The sequence below is a fragment of the Aythya ferina genome (assembly GCF_964211825.1).
Source record: "Aythya ferina genome assembly, chromosome: 8".
Lineage (NCBI taxonomy): Eukaryota > Metazoa > Chordata > Aves > Anseriformes > Anatidae > Aythya > Aythya ferina.
The window spans coordinates 6,603,583-6,624,212 of NC_140304.1; the positions used below are offsets into that span (position 1 = coordinate 6,603,583).

Sequence of the window (20,630 nt, forward strand, 5' to 3'; positions counted from 1 at the left end):
AGAGCCCTTTGCTACCTGGTATTATTTCCAAGTGAAAGTACTCACATTAAGTCCCTACTCTGGGGAACATCCTGAAAGTTCATTTTGCTATGTTCTTATTTTCTGTTCTTTTTATGCTTGCACTCACTGAATCAGTATTGAGAAGATCTGTAAGACAGCTGTAAAAATCATGGGATATGCTGATAAGTCTGTACGTGTCAGAGAAAGAAAACAGTATAAAGTCTAAAGAGGAATTCTAAATTGGTATAACTTGCATAATAAAATTTTAGCTTCCATTCATTTTTACTTGATTTTCAGCCATCTGTGAGTTTGGTTTAAGTTTAAAGTTGCAGAACTCTCAGTTACTGTTTGCTACTTTACACTAGTCACCTTATATTAACTCTAAAACTGTTAATTATGTCTAACCACTGGGACCAATTTAAATCAATCTACGGACTCAGCTGCTTTCCTAGGATCTATGAACTTCTTTCATAGCATCTGTCCCAGTTCCCTGCGTGAGGTAGCAAGCATGAGTTACCTACACATGTAGCAGAGCCAGAAAAGGGCAGAAGTAGCCAGCCTCTGGGTTGCAGAATGGTGAAAGGGCACCGCATCAGTGCTGGGGCTCTCTGTGCTCTGTGTGCAGTCAGATTTTGCATGCACGTCTATGCAGCAGATTAAGAAATTAACTGGAGATTTTCAGCTACATTTCTAGAGAGAAGATTTGTGGTAAAGCTACCTGTTTAAAAACTGAGAGAATTTTTTAAAAGGCCAACCTTTATGGCCATTCTTATCATCAGAGAAGGACTCTGTAAAGAGTGCTGTTATATTTATATCTTCCACAAAATGCAATGCAAGACAGTTTAAATCAGTTCCCCACTTTCATGGTCCTACTTCTTAGCTGATGCTATTTGTTGCACAGATCTAGCAGTACCATCATTGGGCTACTACAAAAAATGGCTAGTTTTTCAGGTTTCCTTGTTTTTTCTGTTCTAAGGAGATTTACAAGCAGTACTACACACATTCTCTTTGATCTTAGTCCAAGAAAGAGCTTGTATGTTCTGAAGCCCACCTCCTTTAGGGAAGCACTTAAGTATATGCTTTTTGTTTAAGTGCTCTTCTAAGGATATATCCTTGAGTCAAGACTTGAACTGAGATCCACAGCATGTGGTTTTCAATCATATATTTCTTCTACACACATTTCTTCATGGCTGAGTTGAAGTAATTTGACATTAACTTCCTGAGAAAAATCTGAGTACTAGCCCAACCCCCTAAAGTCACTGGGAAACTCAAACAAAGTCTAAATAAGAGAATTTTGTTTATGTAGAGCACTCTACATGCTGGTTATTATTTCTGAGATTAAATTAAAACCATAAAAAATTTTGTCATGCATTCCTATAGTTTCTTCAGGCAGGGCTTTATGATCAACTCTGATGGTGTTTTACTTGCATAGAAAAAATGCAAGTAAACTTGCCTAACTAGGCAGCCAGATTTATCCTAAAATGCATTTATTTTCAGTGAGCTGTTAAATAAAAAAGGCATGAGAAACTCTATCTGTAGTCTTTATTGAAAACAAAAATCAGTACATGTCTAAAAATGTTCAGTGTTACAGGAATTGTTAGAAGGGAACCGAAATCTGAATCCAAAGCTACTTGTCTTTAATATACACTGTACTCTAGATTGCCTGTCAAGTTGGGGAACACTGCAGATATGAATGCAGCCAGTGCATATGCTGGCTTTCTAAATAAAACCTGTCAGCTTCATATTCAAGGGTCTGTTTTCCATGTCTGTCTTCTCAAGCTAACCTCTCTCAGAACTCTACTGTAAATTAAACAACTAAGTTCCCAGGAGTGTGGCTGCTGCTCAAGAGCAGAGGGAACACTACAGATTTTTGATGGCTTCCACTCTCTTGGGCATGAACCTATGTAGGCTTCTGGGATGAATTGTGGGGACTTTGCTCTTCTGCCCCGTGGTGGTGTGCTCTGCAACATTTCCCTCCCTCTATTCACATCTGAGCTATTTCAGACCCTGTTACTGAACTCAAACTGTTTCTGGAAGGGTCTGTACTATAAATTCTCTTGTAGCTGAAATTGCGGTCCCCTTGAAACCAATGATAAAAACCCCAGTGAATTTTCAGAATTTTTGCCACTCAGCTAAAAAGGGTCAGTTTGCACTCATGAGTTACATTGTTGTTCTTTTAACCAATTTATTGAAAAACCTTTTCTGTAGAGACTTATAAAGGAAGTTGAAGTTAATTAAGGTAGCTAGGTACTACCAAAATAATAGTTTATTTTATTTCAAAAAACATTTGAGTTCCTACTGTTCCCAGATTGCCACCCACATTGGCTGATAGTCTCACTATTTCTCTGATCTCCTCTAACTCCAGTGTCGCCCATCTCACAGAAGAAACTATTTCAGAAATCACTGAGGCCAGGCCTTGCCTTTCTGTCCTGCGTATACCTAACACACCAGGTCCAGTCTGTACCTGGAGCTGCAGCTACAACAGTAACTCAACCTGGAAATAATAACTGTGAAAGTGAACAGGTCCAAGGGCCATTTCTAACTCACAGGTGTGAGATCTGTGAGCTTGGTGCCAATAAAAGACCTAGCTTTTAGTATCATATGCCATCCTCTGCCAGTTGATAGTTGTGTATTCACCCAGTGTATTAGAGTTACAATCTCGTGGGCAGCTGCAGGGTCTACATAGACAGAAGACAAGACAGAACACAAGACAGAAATCATGAACTGGACCTCACTCAACAGGAGCCCAGGCAGACGGCACAGCACAAGGTGATACACTGATGGTAATCTGCATTGCTAAGCCACTAAATGGCTTGCAGCAGTTAGAGGGTTTTCAGAGTATTTATGTTAAGACCTTGATGTAATGAACTGCAATACTGACAGTTAATAAGCTTATATACCCAGATCATGATTTCTAGACCTTTCTAAGAAAAGGGGGTTCAATCTCCAATCTGATCACTAGCAAACAGAGATAAGTTGCTTTAAATATAACAGTACCTCAGGATGAACCTTCTGGATCATTCCCACCACAGAGACACTGCAGAAACAAGGCCTAAATTTGTACCTTGAGAAGCCAAACGGTTAAATTACAGTATTACCCTCTTAAATGAAATACTTTGTTAAAGGAATAAAACAGGATAGAATCAATTTTTATTGCTCTATCATGCCTCTAAACCGATTGCAGCTGTAATAAAATTAGGGATTCCATTTCATTTAAAGCAAGGAAAGTAATTTTACTTACTTTTTCAGTCACACCCCCACACAACCACACACATACACAGAGCTATCAGCCGCTACACTTGTTAGTTCGCTGATTAAATACTTTGTCACTTAACTCTGAACTAATTAAAGAGGATTGAAGCTGCCTGTGCATCAGCCAACATGGCATTCACTTTAACTGAAATTCCTATGCTTTACTCATCCCTTGCCTGCAGAACTGGGGGAGGGCCTCCTTTCTTATTTTCCAGGCAGTGCTTTTACTCACAGATCCATCCTCAGCTGCTGAGATTTCTCTGGTCAATAACTTTTGATAGTTGTACCAAACCAATAAAGTCTCCTCGTGTCTGCAGTGCTATCAGCTGCATGGCCCACATATGCGCAGTGGTGGCACGGCAGCAGGAGGCAGCTAACAGTTTGGTGCTGCGGGTCCAGCTAGTACAGCATACACGCTGCTGGTGGTGGAAGGCACACAGACCCTGGTGTCCTAACTGCTGAAAAGGTTTGTCGAGATCATTGCAAATGGTTAGAACTCGTTCAAGGTCTCAGCTCCTCAATATCGACTAATTTGTGAAAATCTTACCTATGTTTTTAAGGTGTTTTTTGCTGTTGTTACATTTCAATTTTGAGACAAATCTTGAAGCCTCAACGTCTAGGATATAATTAAAAAGTTTTCCAAATCTTAACACTTGAAAAGTTGATTTGCTAGCCAATGTCAGGATTGCTGATAGCTTGACTCATCTACTTGAAATCTTGTCACTGAAGTGGAATTACCCAGCAAAAACAATACAGCGTGTACCCTAAGCATAAGCATTTCCCCCTTCCCTCGAAATGAAATACGCTATTGATAATTGAAGTACAGATCAGTTAGCTATGTAGGTATGTGTCTGTGTTTGCGGTTTATGGATCTGATAAATTAATCTAGACTGACGCTTAGACTATACATATTTCACAATCACGTTTTTTGGAATATAATCAAACAGATGGTGTGTGAATATCATAAAATATATGCTCAGGTTCCCAGAAGGAGTTAACATTTCTTTTAGAATGGCAGCTCATGATATAATCAAAACTAAGGTTGTGTCACCCTTTTCCCTATAAACTATGATTTACAAGGGTTTATGATATAACTATAAAAAGTCACTCAAGCTAGAAAAATAGCCTGAAACCAAGATCTCAGTCCCTCTTGTGAAATGCCATGCCATCCTATCAGTTAAAGTTCTCGTTTTTCAGATTTTTTCCCAAGTATTCAAGTAAACTGGGGAGGGGCAGGGGGAGAGAAAAAAGGAGAAGGTCCTAAAAATAAATAATTTCTTTAAACAAGGTAAATATTCCAAATTTTTATGTCAAATTTTACACAAGTATAGGACATGCCAAACAGGCTTTACCTGTTGTGCATATTAAAAGTCAGCAAAAGATGGAAAGCTCACAATGAAGAACAACATTTTTTCTAAGCTTAAGCATTTGAATTAGAGACTTTAGAGTACAGAAATTCAGCTTTTAAACTATCTACATGGACTGCACATCCCATTTGTTTTCCCTCTGTCATCTCCCATTTTCAAATGCCCCAAGGCCATTTTAAAATGGTGGTAAAGTCCCCTAAGAATGCATCAATACCAACCTCAGTCAGTGCCACGTCAGGCTGAAGCAGCAACACCTTGCTCCCAGTACAAGGTGGGTCAACTCCACTTTTCTTTCACCTCCCTTTCGCAGGTAAAAGCAGAAGCAGAATAAGGCCTGGAGAAGGAGGTAGGAGTCCTTCCTTGAGCTTTTAAATCTGCAGTCACCGTGACAAAATTTTATTTGGGATTTTATTTTGGCTAGGTTCAGGTCTGTGCATACCCTCAAATGCATGCATGCCTCTTGCTACTATACTTTGTTTTAAATTTGTCAAGCCTGCTCTGCTGAGCAGCTCTTGTTCCTGTCTCAGTTTTTCATTCTGTTCTGTCAGCCCCGTGGCATGTGCCGTTATCCTGAGATTTTCAGGGCCCTACGCAAAGTAAGATGCATGAGGCCATAAACACCTCAAAACTTGCTCTCCTTAATTCCACAAGCTAAGCTGTGTGTTACTTCTTTTTTTTGAAGCACTGCAGGTTAGACAGCAGATGAGATGAGAGGGAAAACAAAAACATGCAGCATTTCAGAACTGCCTTCCCTGTCATTGCACTCTGCTGTCTCTCCAGTTTCCATCTCCCTGATGGTTTTTGTCATTTTTCCTTTTGTTGTTGTTGTCTGAGTCTGCCAAATGGGCTTCTCTCAAAAATTCCTGACACCCATGTGAGAAGATCCCAATGCACACTATAAGATGTGGCTTGGTAGAAAGGCACATGGCACAACCGTGCTGGCAGCACACCAGCCCCTGGCGAGCACACCGCACACAGCCCCCAAAGCTGCTCCTGGGCACTGCTGCGAGCGCCAACCTGCAAAATGGGATGGCACAGAGGGCCAGGGCAGCCTAGGGAAATTAGCAGATTCCCTCAACTGCAGAACAGAATTACCTGCAGTGGGAGGCCAGCGACACGTCACCAGCTCTGCTGAGATGCAGCTCGGTGCCGCCATGCAGGCTACAGCTGACTCACTTTGCTTTGCCTGGCTAAAATGCAGGCTTGCCCCAAAGAGCCTTTCTGCACGCACCTGTTGGGAACACAAGTTGCATAAAAGCAATAGTAACATACAGGCCAGAACTGGCAGACCCAGAAACAGGCAAAACCAAGGAAAAACAATGATCAGTCTCCAGCCCTTTGCCTCCTGCTGTCCTAAGAGGCCAGGGGCTCACAGAACCAAATTAGTGCCACAAAAGTAATCACAGTGACTGGCTGCGAACTGGCGAATGCACTGCACACCCCATAGCAGCCTGGGGGCTTGGTCATGGTCCCTAGTTTGTGGCTGTCTGCTCTGACTTCTAAAACCTGTAAAGCAGGATGATCCTTGGCTCTTCCCTTACAGCAAGTTCTGGGCAGGCTGCACCAAAGCAGAGGTCAAAAATGAGCTTCAAAGGACACGTTTAATACAAGATAAAAGTTGTATGCACACGAGACTAGACACAGCTGTTGCAAAACAGGATTAATTAGGTATTACTTTAGATGACGAATCCTGGCCCATTCCCATGTGAACAGTTGGCAAATCTACTGTTCCCATCAGGCTGGCTTTGGGGGGCTAGGGGTGGGGTTGTGTGTTTTGGTTTGGTTTGTGTTTTTTTATGTTGTTTTGGTTTGTTTTTTAATAAAGATACTTACTGTATAATCACAGGTTATCAAGACTTTTCCATTAGTTTACTCAGATTTTTACTTGTCCACATGAGCTATACCGGGTGCCTCATGTCCCTCTGAACAGTACATATATCGAAAGTAAAACAATGGCACTAGGGGAAAAAAAGGCAGCTAAAATGCATTTATAAAACCTGTTGAAAGTGTAGCCTTAATTTGCACTCTTGGTTATCATTTAGGTGATTAAAGACTTTTGTCCACAGCACCCTTGTTTTATCAGGTGGTTGATTGCTACATGATCATGATTTCTTTTGTTTTCCTCACACAGCATATGTTCCATGCCTTGTAAACCGCATACCTGTATGAAGCATCCTATCTTGTTTAGATTAGAGAGATTTGTACATACTGTGCTCTTTTTCTGAACAGATTTGCCTGGAACAATTTCAGGCTGACATTAACAAGGCAATATGCAATAAAAAGATGTGCTATACTACTTAAAATCATCTTTGAGCTTAGCTGTGTACAAATCTGGGTGGTTTTGGTTTGTGTGTTTGGTTTTTCCTCACTTAATGTAGTAAGACCCACACCTAGCAAGATGTTAATGAAGATCACAAAGTTTTTATACACAAACTTTAAACAACTTTTACCTTGATCCGTCCCATGGCAGAGATGGTGAAATCTTGAGCCTTGGCATACTGAGGGAAAAATTTGGTTCAACAGTTACTAAATTATAATGCAGTAAAGCTACAGCAGATCTTGGTGTTTTCTTGTATATATAGCTATAGTATAGAATAAGATACTAAATGCTTATAGTTAAGTGCTTATAAACAAAGAAGGCATGTACTCTATGAACACAAGAACGAACTAAAAAGTGTTGCAAATAGGAGTGATATCTTCTGGCAAAAGTTTTATTTAATCTCTCTAACCATATTGCCCATCACAACTCTTTTGTGACATCCTTTGGTGTCTTTGCTGACACCTTGCATATGGACTACATATTGCCTGGATGCCTTAGAAGACATGAAACTCCACAATACCTGTTTTCACTGGCTTACCATGCACGTCGTTTAATATTTTTAAAATCCTTACTTTGACAATTGCAATTTGTCACTGAGTAAAATATGGGAATGTAACTTATTTTAAAAGACTGTATTTAACACACACAGAAATTGCGTTCAAATGCAGTTAAGGTTGTGACAAGCCATGAAATGTGTAAAATTACAAATAATGCAATTTAGGCTTCTTAGAGGAATTAAAGGTTTCAAAGCTCATGATACCTTTGCCTCCCTCCCATGTAACACAGCAGTTTAGAGCTGGTGGCAGGCTGAACAGCTGGTAGTTTGCTATGCCACTGGTAAGGAGAAAATATTTCTTTTTATTCTCTCTTTCCATGGAAAATTATCTTCTATTTTATTATAATGCAATGCAAGTATCAAGTTTATTCTTAGCAGCACGTCTCTTCAGTCATGTTGTGAACGTAATTGTAACAAAGGGAATATAAGATGTATTAGTAGTAATAATAACAGCTTACATCTATGCAGATCATTTCATCCAGAAGGGTTCCTACTCACTCTTGCAAACCACTGGCAGCATCTTGTTTTCAGACCCTGAAGGCAGATCACAGCCCCAGTATTTGGTCTGACTGCATGTTCTAAGCCCAGACAGAAGAATCGGGTGGCTCAGCACAGGGGAAGAAGTCAGCATACTGAAAGTCACATCATTTCTGGGAATTTGAGATATTAAATTTGTTTTTACTTTTACCTCTGCAAAATGCTTTGTGTATCATCATACCTGTCTCCCACAGGCTTCTGAAAAAAAAAAAAAAAATAGAACCTCTATACTCTTATACTCTATGCCCTAATAAAATGCAATATTATGTGACAATTTAGCTTATTTACAGAAATTACTACATCTTGCTAAAAATTTGTGCAGTCACAAACAAATCTGTGTAACTATCTGCTTAGAAATCTTGAGAGGAAAAAACATAAATTAATAAATCCTCATGCAATCGTAGTTTTCTGTCCCCTCCAAATGATGGTACCTTCAACAGGCTACAACACTAATTTTATAGCAAGTTCTTATTAAACTTACTTGGACGTTGGGGGGAAGAGTCTGATAAATGTCCTCTGTAAGTAGGACTTCAGGTTTTAGACCACTCTGCCCTATCCAGTCAGGTGCGCCCTTCAGTCAGAAGCTGGAAAGCATATAAGAAGGGCAGAGAACTGAGATGTAAAATTGCCTCTGGATGACAGAGGACAGAAGGGGCCACCAGATCAAATACAGACAAAACATTCAGAACTGGCCAAGAGGATTCCCCTGGAGCAGAACAGGGAGGACAGAGGGAAACCATACTTCTGAGGATACAAAGACCAGAAAGAAGCGAGAAGAGCAAAAACTTAAACAAAGGAGTTCTAAGATAAGGAATGCAAGGGAAGAACAGGCAAATGCACCCTCGAGGCTCAGCGTCCTGTGCAAGCAGTGGCATTTTAGGGAAGAGGGATAAGTCTGCACTGACAAAAATATGTATCTTCCTCACTTCTGTTTTTTTTTTTTATTATTATTTACTTAATTTTCTGGCTAGAAATAAATGGCTTGGCCACAATACATTGTCAGAAGAAGTAACATCTGTTATGGAAAGGCAAATTGGCAAGGACTACATTAAAGTGGGATTTGAATTATGGTTGTTTTCCTCAAAATTAAGACTAATTCCAATTTTTTTATTTTTTTATAACTACAGATATAATTAATAAATTCATATAAAATCAGGCCACACTGTTTTTATTCCTGGACTCGGATTTCAGCTATAAACAGTTATATCTGAAAATAAATTCTAATGAGAATCAAGCCTAAATTGCAGTCCCCAGTGTTCTCCTCCAAACAGGAGAGGACTCAAAGTTGGGGCTTTATTTGCCTTCAGTCTACAATTTTTTTCACCCAGATAAATTCTGTGTAGTTGTTTCAGATTTATCCTTACACCCTTATAAAGAAAACCTTTGTAAAAAATGTAGTCCCAGACACCCAGTTGGTATCTTGTTCTAAACTTCTTTGTTGCATTGACCTAGAGTTCATTGTCTTGTTTCTCTTCCTGATTTTCATCGGTGGTATATCAGCCACAAACATGATAAATACACAGGCATATGCTGTATTTTTATTTATTGTATCATGGAAAAGTACTTTATGCTGTGATAAAAACAAGCATATGTATATCAGTAAGAATTAAAATGTTGGATTGTTTACAGTCACTATATTTTGAAGAAACACTTATTTCTGCTTGTGTGGACCTACACATGTTATAATAACAACCACGTCAGGAAGTGATTCCAGTTGTATACATTCCTGATGTCACCACCTTCGTTAAAACAGTGCAGTGCAAACAACCTACATGTCAATGCTGATGATCTTTTTTATGCATTCTACTGATATATAGGAACGTTATGTTTACATTTAATCCAGACTCGTTTAAAACAATTTACAGGACCCAGGTAGGCATATGTGCAGAAGTTTCTAATCTGAGCCAGGATTCTGGTAAAAGCAGCAACACTGGTGGTGATGCTCCAGAGTTTGGTTTGTGCTACTCTACAATGAAATTACAGTCACAGCATACTGGCATACTGGGGAGAAATAATTTATCGGTACATAGTATAAAAGCTACTTTTGTCCTTCCTGTAATTGTTCTCTTGGCCTCCTCTTCTTCCCATTTTATAAACTCCAAATAATAAACTGTCACAATGAATCTATCTTTTTTCACTAAATTAAGATTGGTTTGAATTTAGCTCCTGGTGTGCTTACCCAGGGGAGCTGCCATCTTCCAGTCCCTTTACACTCCTCGAGTGAGATTTTTGCCCAAGGGAGTCCTACCACTCGCTAAAATATAATTCAGATTTAATTTTATTATTTTTTTTTTGTCATAAGGAAGCAAGTCAATGCTGCTCGTAGTAAACCAAAGTACAGAAATGCCAGTTGGTGCACTCTCCACTTTGCAAGAGGCTTTCCCCACTATGATTTGCTGGCAATTTAGTAGGAAATACATAAAACATGTCAACCAAACCTTTTTGTCAGTTAAAGAAAAACAAGATTCCCCAGGTCATATCCATACTTACCATGGAAGTCTCAAGTCTGGGTAGGAAACATTCGACACCAGTCTCACATGTGAAAGCAGAGCTGGCCAAACCTGCCCATACAGCACACAGCGAGGACAAACCTAGATGGAAATCTCCGCAGAGAAGGACAAGAGGGGCTGGAGCTGGGTAAGCTGAGGCTGTCATCTGAGGAAGTCTCTCTCATTTCAGCTGCACTCCAGTGCGGGTGCCACCAGCACGTGGCCCAGGTCAGGGACAGAGAATTGACTGAATAACATTGCCTCTGCCCTTGTGCCAGCCCAGTCTCTGCATGCACCAGCCTCGCTCTGCTAGCAGTGGTTCGCCTGTGCTACATTAAATTCTCAGAAAATGTGGCTAGACTGCAGCTTCAGGTTCAGTACGTGATCACTTTAAAATGTATTTTAACATGGTCTAGCAGTACAACTTTAATTCTTGTTCCAATTTCACATCTTTTTGGCTGAAAGATTTTTCCTTTGGAAAATACAGCATTGTCAATACACTATTTCCCTGCCGGAATAACACAATTTTGCTTAAAGGTCTTTTATCATTCAGTCAGGACAACTGAATAATAATTGCTTCAAAGGAACACTTCAAAACAGTTATTATTTTAAATAAAATTTGAAATAATTATTTTATTTTTGCTTGCTGAAACTGGGAAATTTGATTTTGCAATGTGAGACTGCTTCTGACTGATGGAGCAGTCAGCACTCCTGCTTTGACGTTTCTGATCTAAAACTTTTTGGAAGTTTTTCTCCCATGGAAAGATCAACTTTTACTCTAAATTGAATCCGAGGTAGCACCAAATTATAGCTATCTTCCCATGAAAGAATTTCAGGCTGGGGTGGGAGCAGGGACAGGGAACAGTAAATTGCTCTCATGAATGAAATCAGGAACTGTTAGTGCTTTTCTGATTTTTGCATTTTCCTACCATATATACCCATCTGTGACTTCACCTGAGCAGACTGTCTATTTTAATGAGAACTATGTATGCAGTGTATCCCACAGTTTTAGTCTAACGCGTCTTTTATACTCAGCATTTAGAGGCATGGGTTTCCAGTTTGCATCTAATTAGTTTGGGGAAATAAAGTGTACGAGTTCGCAGTGCTCTGAGAAGACACTTGCCCAGCCTGGCTACAAACCCTCTCCCGTTCAGCGCACGCCTGACAGCGCGGCTGGGCGAGCTGTGCCAGCAGTACGAGAGCTGGCAAGCCGCCCCCTCCGCTCACGAAGCGCGCTGCGGTTCACTGACTCACAAGGCAGAGGGGAGGCCGTGTAAACATCTCCTGAAAACTGTGCCACTGAGCCACCAGGAAATTCAGCTTGTTCCAGGAACAGGATCCGAAACCAGAAGGTAACCTTGGAGCCCCGCCACAGCTTTGCTGTTTCCTCACGAACACAGCCGGAGCATCAGGGAGGCAGGGCAAGGCCAGGCAGTAGGCACAGAGAGGCACTCAACCCCTTTCCCCTTCCAGCATCAGAAAGACACAGGAAGAGGGAAGGCAGTACCGCTCAAACAGGCCCTCTGAGGGCTTACACGGCCTGCCCAGAGCACAGTGCAACATTTGTGTAAGTGCCCCCAGGGCAGGGGATGCAGGCCCAGTGCAGGAGAGCAGCTGCCCCAGCCCCTGGCCATGGCCCTCGGTCACCATCTCAAGGTAGAGACCTTGGCTGGCTCCGGTGCCAACAGCAGCACCATGAACAGCAGCCATGACAAGAGGCCTCAGCTCCAGCAGGGAAGCTTCTGCTCCTGCCCCCCAGGAAAAGGGTCAGAGAGAGGAAAACCAGTGACTTACCAGTGTCCCTCAGGGGCAGGCACAGCACCTGTGCCGCCCAGCACGCCGGCTTCTGGGGGCACAGACAGACCAGGTCCCCGTGGAATGACTGTTGAAGAGCCTGGGGCATTTTTTGCAAGTGTGGGAGTGTTAAACATAACAGTATCTGGGAGGAATTTCAATTTGAATAAACTAAATTACTGCTGGATTTACAGTGAGATGCAGCACTATTTTCCCTTTCCCTGCCCAACTGTACTGAGGTATTTCCAAGCTACTGTGGCTCAGAGCAGAAGCAGGTGAAACATTTCCCGCCTATGAATGAAAAGTGTTTTTTTATTTTATTTTAGACTTAGAGATACGATTTCTATTCACTCTATTTTGTATACAATTAAAGAGATAATACATAAGACTGAAGTGCTGTTACGGTATGCTCAATTACTTCTAACAGTACTCCTGTGGGGGTGACTGTAAGCTCAGCCCTGGGATGAGCACATCCATTGTGTTCTGAAAGGAACCAGAGAGGTTGTTCTCCAACTGGAAACTTGCAAGACTTTTATGGTTTCATTTGTTTCTTTTCTTGTAGATTTCCTACTGTAACCCTTGGCATTCGATGGATTAACACCAAGCAGGTAACCTAAAGGGTATGCTTATATTTATTTTAAAAGATGGTAACCTACTTACTGTCTGCATGAAATTGCTAGATATTATGTTTTGAAATACACTTACAATCTGTGTGCTTAATTTCTCTTTGCAAAACAAAACAGGTAAAAGCTTTAGAGCTGGAAAACGGTTTCCAGCAAACTTGTGTTCGTGACTTCCGAACAGTTAGTTTGTTTTGCTTGTAATTATTTTTTGCTGTTGTTGTTTAGGTTGTATGGGCAGCTACTAAATTGAATGCACCACTTCAGATATTTTATGCATTGGACCAAAGCCTGATCATCTAAAGGAAAAAAAAAAAAAAAAAAAAAAAAAAAAAAAGTGCTTCACTTCATGTAACTCATACAGATGGAATAATAATACAGGGAACCTGAAACTTAATTTAAATATTTGTTAAGGCTTGTGGATTTCTCCTGTGAATACCCCTATGAAAGAAAAAATTATTTTATGCAGGAATACTAAACTGCAAACCATCCTATTCTGTGATGGAAAGAAACAGAGAATGTGACTGGCTGAGTTGTGCTTCTCATTGACTTCTGTATCACTGATTCCTTTTGGCACTTTCTATCTAGAACACAATTAAGTTGTTCAATCTTCATCATCACACTACCTGCCAAGCTTTGCACTGCCTGAATTGTGCTGCTCTGTTTGGAAAGAATTAAAAATTATGTACTGCGAAGGGTGAAAACGCTTGATGTTCAGGTATCAGAACGAGTGGCTGTTCTCATATTCATCTATCAAAGTATCAAGAACACATTATTGTTGCATGTGCTGTATGTAAAATAATTCACAAAAACTGTGGGAGAGCCAAAATAAAAAGTATAGTTCATGAAATTTGCCTGTAAAGCCTGAACTCGTTTGAGAAACTTTTCTTTACCATAGCATAACCCACCTGATTGTCTCATAATCGTCAGATTGTTATCAAGACATGCTACCATATGGGAGGTGGAGCAATCCTTGCTCCTTTATAAAATCTAGCAGATATCCAAGTCAACAGGAGATTGTGGCCATGGCTCTTCTAAAAATTACTCAAAATCAGGTTACTTGCATTCACAGCAGATGAAGTCATTGCTCACCAGCACGGACAGTAACAAACAGACTCTCTAACAAAAAACAGATCATCTGGTGATTTAAAACACTGCCTGGGAATTACAGCATTTGCTACTGTCTTGATCCTATTGCATGAGTTGTGAGATGAGGAGTATTCTGCAAATCAATTTTAAGAAAAGAGCAGTACGCTTGAAAAATAACCAAGGAGAATTGCGGACAGTCATAAATAGGAAGTCTCTAAGCAACCTGCACTGCGAGCACGCCTTTGGCGAGAAGGGCAGCTGTCAGAGCTTTACTCCCACAGATAATTACACAGAGGTGCAATTTGATGCAGCAAAAATGGGCTTTTAATTGTTCATGATTAGAGGGGGAACCCAAGCAGTAGTGTAAATAAAAAAGAGCAAAAAGAGTGTGAACACTGCTCTGAAGAGGCATCAAGGCAGATAGAGAACTGTGAGATGAAAATTTGCCACTCTTCTCCACCTATAACCACTGATCTAATAAAAGACATTATCCTTCTAAAAACCTTGCCCATTTAAGTCCTTAGATCATCAGCACCACAATAACAAAACCATTATGCTTTTATATATACACACATTATAAATATCTGTATCAATACACAACTAGTTTAGGATATTTATTCAGGTTTTTAGCATAGTTAGGATCATCCATTATCAAGGAGGGGCAGGACAGAAAGGATAATTTGTTTAGATCATTTATTATGAGTAATCACGTCTCCTTATGAATTATGATCTATGACCAGTTTGGGAAAATGTTTGTTTAAATTAGAGCTGTAGCAGCTACCTCTCATCCAGGACTGATAAAACTACCAAATTCCTATATTTATCCACAGTTGAAACTACAGGAACAGCACTTTAAATGCAACTCTCTGGTGTTCAAAACCAAGGAATGTAGGAAGCTTAAGGACTACTTAAACTGCAGACAGGTCCCACTTCTCAATTTCTGGATACCTACGTGATCCCAAAAAGCCAAAGGCTCATGGAAGAGAAGTGGGGGAATTCATACAAATGCTCCAGAGGAGAACGTGAGCAACTGATCACCAGCAGGACTCCTCCTCTCTATCCCAGCTTCCCATAACACACCAGAGAGCAATAGGAACCAAGGGAGGACTTCTCTTCATTCCCAAATATACTTACAGAGGGGAGGGAAAACAGTAAGGGAAGAGAAAGCCAATTTTTTTACTCCCTCTCCCCAGTCTTTTAGGAGCACTCCTCCCTTGTGCTCACCTCTTCAGTCTCGGCAGCTGGAAAGTGCCACGGCCTGTCCCACAGTCAGCATTGCAGTGCCCTTGAAGACACATCACCTTCAGAGCAGTTGAAAAGCCGAGTTCACTTCACAAAAAAAAAATTAAAAAAATAAAAATATGCCCCATTTGGAAGATTACTTTCAAGGGTTCCCCAAACACAGATGGTAAAATTTAACATGAGTACTTAGGTGTGTTTGTACTGCAATGAAGAAGCAGCATAGTTGCTCATAGAGAGCTAGCTTTTGCAAAGCAAAGTCATATTTTTCCCCTCTCCTTTTCTATCTTACCGAGCCTTTTTTTTTTTTTTTTTTGAGTGAGAGGATAACTGAAATTGCTTGCACTCACTTTGCAAAAGTTCAGTCTGCATTAAAGTAACAAGGAGCAAAGCCACTAAATCCCAATGACAGCGTTTGGCAAGAACAGCAGTGAGAACAGGGACCAGGACAGCAACAAACGCCCTCCCAGACAGCTCACAGGCAGAAGTCTGGCTTCCCAAGGCAAGGTGAGCACAGTGCTCCACCTTGGATCCTCCTTCCCGACCCGACCCAGCAGGGCACAGGGCTTTTGGAAGGACAAAGATATGCCCAGCCTGTGGCACTCAGGTACAGGATTTGGGAACAGCGCTGAGCGAGGGCAGCTGCTGACTCAGGGTTTGCCAGTGCAGCAGGTCACTCCTGCACAGGAGCCAGCAGTGACCGTGGGCTGCAGAACGATGATCCAACAGAGGAAGAACAAGGGTCATTAAAACACTTGCAGCTAAAAAAAAATAAAAATTCAGCTTGGCAAGCTTGGAAACTGCTGCCGTCGGTAGAAATTTGTAAAATAAATCTTATTGTAAAATATATCTTCCTGGGGTTTTCTTTTTATAGCAAGCTTTATTTTTTGAAAATTGATATTCAGTCTTACGAGATATTTACTGCTCTTATGAGCACAGCGATTCCTGCTTTCCTTACTGTTTTGATGTTAGAATTTGATGAACACCTTCGGATGCGTCGATCTTTATTATCAACCCCAGCTACATTAAAAACTCATAGGGAAAAGATGTTGGCTCACCTGTCTGCTGGAGTCATTCATTACAAGACATAGAGAACTGGGCTGTGCACAAACTCAAATCATACTAAGTACGAGGCTGGAGATATTTACCATTGCTAAAACAAAATAATCTCAAAATCAGAGACTCATTTTTATAATTTATTTATTTTAAAACAGCTGAGGTGATTCTGTTCTTCAGACACTGAGCTCTGTGCCCATGAAGCCAATTAGCATAGTCACTATTTGTTCATTACTCAAACCTATGTCCTCCAATTTACACTACCCATATGCTGGGCTAATTTTGCATGGAACAGGATGCCAGAGAAAGGTGCCAGATCACTAATACATAAAAATTACAGATACTGCAGTGGCTCAGCTGACAGGCAGGAGTGGTTCCAGGACGTAGCTCTGGACCATTTTGTCACAAAATTTGCCCTGCCCATATGAATCCTTTAAATCATTTTTTCCCCAGACTAAAATTGGATTTTAGCAATGTGAGGGGGCAGCAGGGGAAGGATTTTCCATGATAACTGATTTTGGTGGTGACTGCGCAATATTGTAAGGGTGGTATTGCAGAGATTAAAAGAGATCACTCTCTAACAGCCTGACGGAGTGTGCGTGTGTGTGTGTGTGTAAACATGCATTTATCACAGCAATCAGTCTTCGAAAACAGAAATCTCTACTTTGTGCCACCGGCCCAATCTACATAAAATAAGATAGCCATGTAACTAAACCTAGAAAACAAGGTGCTGCAGACGTGCAGTTCAGGCTAGGTCTGAAAAGTCCAGGTCTTCCCAAGATCTTAGGAGGAAAACATCTTCATATTTTAAGACCCTTTGACGCTGTCATGCACAGGAGAATGTCACCAGCATGAATTAGGACATGGAGGTTTCCATGGCTGATACAGGACGGAACAGGGCACTGGGAGACTTGCCAGGGCTCCTCTCTTACCTAGCCCAGGGGCTGAGGCTGTAGCTGCTCCCTGCTCTCCCACCCCTTCAGGTGAGCTCCAATCCCTCCCCACCCACCTTCCGCACACCCCTTACTGCAGACGTGCCAGTACAGTCCAAGGAAAAGCTCGTTTCTGTCTACTACAGCAAAGATACCCAGCAAAATTTAAACTCTCAAGCTAAGTAGAATATAGAGAGAAATTTATGGAAATAAAAGCTGGATTGGTTTTTATTTTTTCTTTTCCTACTGAGGAAGACAAAGTGGTGGCGCAGGGGCTACGTGAACTTCACATCATGCATTACTGCTCATTACAGAGTACAATCCAGCAGGGAACACCAATCAAGCAGACCATGTGAGAAGCAGAAGCACCATTAGCACCCGAACAACAGCTCACAAGGGTGAGCCCCGGGACTCTGCCAGGGCTGGAATTCAGGTGCATAGCCTCCTTCATCTTCATTATCACATAGCACAACCACACACCACTCTAAAAGGAAGATCCTCCTGCCGAGACAGACCGCAGATGCAAACATAACCGTCTACAGAAATTAGCAAGGCAAATAGATCAGCAGAGTCTTACACAGGCCTGTGACCGCTATTATATTTGGCTGCAGCAGCTTTCCTGGTGGATAGCAAACACTAAGTGAAGGGAAGAAAAAAAATCTATTGCACCTTCCCTGTCAGTGAGCCATGTGCAATCTAGCCAGTAAATAGCTGAGCTAATTCACAGCTGTCACATTTTAAAATGCCACTGAAGTGCAGAAGGGAATGCAGAAATCCAGAGCCGTGCATTGTCCCTGATCTGCAAGAATACTACTACCAACCTCTGGTCCTCTTCTGCCAAATGTCACTGGGCTAATATGGCTGATAAGTGTAATTCAGAAGGCCAACTGTCACAGCAGATGAAATGCATGTTTTCTTCCAAGCCTTGTAATGCAAATCAGTGTGTCCTGTTGAAAAATGACAATTTCAGGTTTCCTTCTTGTACTCGAATGAAAAAGGTGCTGGTTCTCAAGACTTGCAGAGTCATACTCTATGCACAGGCCAGCAAGGGCAGATAGCTACACTATGAGCCTTGCTAATTTACCTTGCCAACACGCTTCACGCCAGACCTAGAGCATGTGGGGAGAGGTTGTGTTGTGCTGAGCGTGTCAGCCAGGGTGCCCACCGCAGGTCTGATGTACAGTCATGTCCACTGGGCAGCAGCTGAAAGCACAACCCCTTACACATATGTTGCTGAACAGCCTGCCGGAGAAAAATGAAAACCACCTGCTTCTTGCTAATTGGGAATGCAATAAAAATCTACTCAGGAAAAAAAAAAAAAAAAAAAAAGTATATTTTTTGCTTCTTGTAACCTTGTCAAAAAGCAAAAATCTGCTTTTCCCCACACGTGAAAATGATGTTGGTTGTGTCTTGTCCCTGGTATGGGAATCTCTCAGAAAGCATATTTAACAATATAGGAGTTTAAACCTTTGCTGAAACCTTTTAAAAACGTCACATATGGCTCTACAAAGCTCCAATCCCAGAGCCTTCCTAAGGATAATGGAGGAGAAGTTAAATCAACTTTACTCTGGGATTACCTTGCCCGTCCAAGTCTCCCCTTGGTCGGAAGTAATTTATTAGAAGATTACCTCCATTAAAAACAATTCTCCATCCTCCTTGGAAGCATTTCCTTCCAAAGAGAAAAGAGCTTATGCTAGATTTTGAGAAGCTGGTTAATCAAAAGGACATCTGAATTAATTTCTCTAATGTTCTTTGCAAAGTGCTGGCATCACAGACAGTCTGTGCAGGTGTACAGACAACCATCCTGTCCATTATTCCTCTATTTATTACAGATACAAATTCACCCTCCACCAAAGCTTTGCACATCACACTGCTGTTAATAATGTCTCTGAAGTTTGAGTGGTAGGTGAGCTGTCTCATAAACAGCAACTGCTTTCAGTTTGTGTATTAAAGTGATTTACAGTACAGCGGCTGGAGTTCTCTCCTGCATAGCTATACAGGATAGTAAATATTACAATATAGGAAAGTGTTAATGAATTCGTAAAGTATGCTAGCAGACAGGGTCAATGATGTATTTATTATCTTAAAAAACAGATCAATCTGGCCTTGCTAAAGCAGAATAAAAAGTGGTTCTTCCAGTAGTAACACGGGAAACCTGTTAGCCTATGATACAGAGTACAAAAAGAGTTTAAATACCAAGTTTTCTGTGCCAAGGAAACTGTTTCACAGAATGTATAATTTAGTCCCTTAAAAGGGTGGAGATACCTTTCCTATCTATTTAAATTATATCTATTTCGTACTCAAGAGCAATAAAACACTAAGTCCTTGGCCTGAGGGGAAGCAAAACAAGGAAATGTTTGCAGTCTTCCCTAATATATTATTAAGCACATACGTAGTGGTCATCTATTTCTAGGTACTTCATGCACTCTACCGCTGTTCTGCAGTCTGCTCTCTAGATTGCTCTGCCTCTGGTAGCTGGGGAGGATCAGCGTACCCATGCAGAAAGGAGCTGCTCTGCCCAACGGGAGCAGGCTCCCGGCCGCCTGCCAAGCCCCACAGGTTCCCAACACATTCTGGCTCCAGTAGGATCTCTGAGACAATCAGAAACTTTGCATCAGCCAAGAAAGCAAAATGTAGAATACTTTGATGATAAACAGACTGAACTTAGATGCATAGTCTTTTTTAAAAAATCAGGCAATATTTAAAGGATGACAGAATTCTAAATTCAAATTTCCCATACACATGCACTGAAATCAGCGCATCATTGCATCCAAATAGAAAATTCCCTATTTTCTTATATTCCTTTTTACTATTCTGCGATATGAGCTGTATCAGCGCAGCATCTCTCTGGCATTTCAGATGCATATTCCACCTGCCCTCCTCTCTCCCCACCCTCCAAATACACTGTCATTTACAAAAGGAAGGATTTTGATTAATGAGTTCTTCCTGCCAAAAAGATAGCCTTGCAAGCAGCAGAATGAAAATAAGTTAGATTGTGTGGAGCCCATAAATACAATCCTTCTGCACAAAAATGTCCAATTAGTAGCAAGACCTACTTGCTTATGAGTCATTAATGAATACTTCTATATGCTGAATATTAATATCTTTTTGTTTATGACACCGCCTCCAAGCTTGACCCCTGTCATCATATCAGAAGGATCAAAGCTTTAAATGAGGTATTAGCAATTTCTTCAATAGCTTTTTTTAAATAGCATGGAAAAACTATTGAACCATGACTGTTCGGTCAGAGACGAATATTGAAATTCCAGCACGTCATTTCTTTGGTCCTTCAGTGGCTGAACACATGAATGCCATGTGTTTAACCATATACGACATTCCTTTAGAAAAGTGCACAAATAGTTGGTTATTTAGGTCCTGG

The 20,630-nt window shown here is 41.0% G+C and overlaps 1 protein-coding gene across 4 annotated transcripts in view; it reads right to left on the reverse strand.

The window, feature by feature from the left end:
• The window catches only part of LOC311441013 (uncharacterized protein), a 291,658-nt gene extending 288,567 nt beyond the window's left edge, over window positions 1–3,091 (reverse strand). For 2 of the 4 annotated variants that reach the window (XR_014695720.1, XR_014695721.1), the window contains exon 1: window positions 2,998–3,091. The gene's annotated coding sequence lies outside the window, so the exon portion shown is untranslated. The remainder of the gene's footprint in view (window positions 1–2,997) is intronic. The other 2 variants (XR_014695722.1, XR_014695723.1) reach the window with 2 other exon arrangements.
• Window positions 3,092–20,630: the final 17,539 nt, after the last annotated feature.